Source organism: Capsicum annuum, chromosome 7 (genome assembly GCF_002878395.1).
Source record: "Capsicum annuum cultivar UCD-10X-F1 chromosome 7, UCD10Xv1.1, whole genome shotgun sequence".
Taxonomy (NCBI): domain Eukaryota; kingdom Viridiplantae; phylum Streptophyta; class Magnoliopsida; order Solanales; family Solanaceae; genus Capsicum; species Capsicum annuum.
The window spans coordinates 70,645,597-70,649,908 of NC_061117.1; positions in this window are offsets into that span (position 1 = coordinate 70,645,597).

Below are 4,312 nucleotides of genomic sequence, written 5' to 3' on the forward strand. Positions count from 1 at the left end.
TATTATTATTATAAACCTTAAAAGGTTGATTTTTTTGCCTTTTAGGCCATTTTCACCAAATTTCCTATTGCTTATAGCTCTAGGCTATGATTTGGCTTCCCTACTAGCATGATAAGGTAGGTGCCGTCATGACTCGTAAATTTGTTCATGACAATTTTTTACAAAAGATAGGTTCACCAGTATTATTTTTAAAAAAGCAAGTGTTTATAGGGTCTAGTAGATCAAAATGATGACATTTGTTTCTCATCTTGTGGAGGCAATAGGATAATATTAAGATTTCATTACTTCTTTCACTCTTTTCTTCTAAGATTCTAAGTTGATTTCTAAATAATTCCTTTGGTTTTATTGTTTTATAGATTTCTAGGACACGTTCTACCTATACACAAGATGATTACCCCGATCCTGCGCCAAGGGATCTTATCGCAGTTCATAGATTACTTAGAGTTTGAGGATATCCTTAGAATGCAGCCCCAGCCAGGGAATATAATAAGCAACCTTCCTTAGACCTTATTCCTTCTCTCAAGCTAGATATTTATCCACCCCAGCTAGCGGTGGGCCAAGACCAGCCTAAGCTCCATCGAGGTTTATTTCTTTATCATTACTAAGGGATGCATTGATTTAGATTTTTAGTTGGTTAGTAGTGCACCATATAATAATGCACAGTATACAAATTAGAGTGGTACTGCAATAGAGGCCCAACCTGTAGCTATGGCTCTAGAGTTGAGGTCCTTCCTACATCGATGATTGCTCAGCTGGTAGTTGCTTAACCGATAATTGCTATATTATAGTTTCCCATCCTTCTATGTCTGTTGAGGAGCAGAAGATATTGGGTAAATTCTTGAGATTAGCTCAAACTAGGTTTTTTGGTGCACTAGCAGAGAATGCATATGAGTTCTTAATTTTTGTGAGGATAGGCTCTACAATTTAGGGCTAGAGGAGACTCATGGTGTGGATTACTGTACTTTTTAGTTGGACTTGGAAACTCGACATTAGTGGAGAGGTCATTTTGATTCCAGGCCAGCGATATCACCCGATTTGACATGGACTCAATCCTCTGAGGTCTTTTTGGAAAAGTATATGCCTCGCAGATTTAGAGATTATTTGAGGGATCCATTCTCAAGGTTGGATAAAGACTTCATGGTTGTTTTGTTTATGAGGCTTGATTTCATAATTTGTCTACGGATTTTACTTTTATTCTGACTTTTGAGTATGAGAGGGTTTATTGCTTTGTTAAGAGATTGAGACTTCCTCTTCACATGTCTACATAGATTTTGGTTGTTGCAGGTAGATTTTTATAGAGGAGTTTGATCATGCTTAGGTCATGGGCGAGATGCATCACGACGCCCGAGGGGTCAATAATATGAGGTTGCATTATCAGGGTAGTTTTAGTGGGAGTTATTGTGGCTCATGATTCAGAGGCAGTGATTTTTAGGATAGGTAGCCTCTGTAACAACTGTATCAGCATCAGGGTCAGTTTAGTAATCCCGTTTAGGATGCACTTCAAATTATTGATAGATGCCAATCTAGGTTCAGTGATCGTCCTAGCCAGGGTAGTGGTTAGTCTTTGAGGGGTTTGTTTTCTAGAAATTCTAGTCATGGTGGTTTTTCTGTGTCAGACAAATCTTTGTGTGTTAGTACAGCGCCTGGGGCATGTTATAGTTATTGGGATTTTGGTCATTTCTCTAGGGGTGCCTCAGTCCCGGAGCGATGGTTCGTTTAGTTCAGAGTGTTCTACTGATTTAGGCAGTTTCTCTCTAGCTAGAGGTGGTATACATAGTCATAGTAGTAGTCCCCATGGTGCTTGTGGAGGTTCTCAGGATGGTAGGATAGGAGTTCAATATGGTGGTAGGTGATAACACTTAACTCACTCTCATATTTGAGGGGTGAGGCGGTCGTTGTCAGGTAACCCAAGTAAATTAGGGTTGAATGTCAAGGAGTGAATGTTATAGACTTCTAACCTATGAGTACTCAAATTACTATAAGGTTACCCGGAATGCTAATGGAAACAACATGTATAAGTAAATGGGGGAATTTGTTGAAAATTCTTCACATAAATTTTAACCAGTACGGGGTGAATGCTATCTTTGGTCAAAATTCAGGGTTTGGAGGAATCTTGGGTTTTGTCTCCTTAGGGGTAAAGTATGTGGGATAATGTTTATATATCATGGGATTTAGTTGTTAATTAATGGATAGGCTAGGTCGAATATCATTGAGGTCAATCTTTCGATAAAACCACAACGATTTCACCCATTGGCTCTTTCGAGCACCTAACAAGTGAGGACTTTATGTAGCCACCCAAAACCGCAATCAAGCATCCCTATTTATAGGATGATGCTCTTGACATTCTTCACACTTCCTAAATTTTTTTTCTAATATTACAAAAGGTAGTAAACCATAGACTTAGTTGTTCACCATTGTTTTGCCCCCTGATAACCCTCTTTCGATGTTGTTATAGGTTACCTAATATTCACCTAAGTCCTTCTTTCAAGGATGACAATGGGTTTCTATAGCTTGGAGCTTTCACCCATCAAACCCATTTGTAAATTTGGAGTTTTCACCCATCAAATCATAACTCATAAGCTCAAGCAATGGTGAAATCAATACTAAACTACTAAAATCCATGAAAACCCAACAATACCTACACACAATTACACACTAATTCAACATATTCCCAAACTAAATTACTTAGCTACTCATGAAGAAAGTAAAGAGAGGTATACCATGTGGGTCAACCTAAGCATTCATTCTTTAACAAGATATTAAGAAATTTGAGTCTCCAAAGTTGATTACAAACTTACCCAATTAGGATTTAAAGCTTAGAATTCAATACTATATTATGAGAAAAGCAATGCCCAAAGAGGAAAAGGTTTTTGGTTTTATATGATTTGGGATTCGTCCATAACATTTTACAATTCTGCCTTTGGGCCAGTTCCCAGTTTTCTGCGATTGTGTGTGTCTAGCTATGACCACGACTATGCAACTATGATTGACTTCCATGGACATGGTTGATTGACCATCTTGATTGACCGCGACCACGGCCAATGGACCGTGACCGAGGCCAATGGACCGTGACTGCGATAACTGAGGCTATTTCACTGAAGGTCTTCATTTAGACTTTTTCTGATACCTTTTGATCCTTTAAAGCTCCAATCTACATCTCTTTGTCTTTTCAACTCCTATACCTGCAAAGAGTGGATATTAGTGCATTAGATCACAATTATTTCTCATCTACTCATTCTAAACAAGGTAATGTCCATTAATAATGAGTGCGAATAACTTGTAAAATCACCATTCATCAACACCCCAACATAGACACTTTCTTGTACTTAAGCGATACTACCTGTTACCATGATAACTTTTCATGTGTGCCCTTATTTATGTTCCCAATGACCATAAAGATTCCAACTTGGTTTCTACCTTAAAAAGCTTTTCACATATGGATAAAAAAAGTACTAACAGTGCCCCTTAGCATAAAATGGAGTGATGAAGTATGCAATGGATCTTGGGTAGTGACTCTGTGGCAATTACTAACACTCTAGAAGTGACTCACAAGCTAACTTCAGTTATGTTATCCATCCACTCATCTCATTGTGCATAAGATGACAAAATCACCCACCTTAACTCACATGCCCCCCACAAGAAAGGAAGGTTCACACACCTAGTTAACACATATGAAACAAGGAAAATTAAGTACAATTACTCGCTCTCTCAATAAACTCTCCTTGTTAAAAGTACCATGCCATAGGCTTGCCCCATTTTCAATCATCACTAGAATGACCACACTTGGTTGGAAATCTAAAAGGGCTTTTTGAGCTTGTAATGTAGGCTTAGGGGAGGATAGGATAACAATTTCGGAAAATAAGGCTATACCCTCCTCGAACATCTACATCAAATTCTCATCAGTCTTTGCTTATTGATCCACTTCTTTTTCTTTTGCTGCTTTACCTACTTTTGCTTTTTCTTGGCTCTCCTACTTTTTGTTCTTTTACTTCTACAACCCTTTTTGTATATGCACATAGATAAATCCTTCCTTTTCTTTATGGGATCATTTACTTATTCAAATCTAAAAAGCTTCACTTTTTCAAGATTGTAGGAACCTTCTTAAGACTTCATGGTCCAACTATAATTCTTTCTCTTTCCACCAACCCAAACTTAGGCTTTTATCCTCAATTTGTGTTCTCAAGTTCAAGGTGGATAGGGTTCAAGAGTGGATTAATAAATAGGTCACGGCTTGTAATGTGTTTGCCAAAGAAAGGTCCAAAGGCTCAAAGAGGGTGACCAGGGGTAACTCTTATGTATTGGTAGGCTCTTT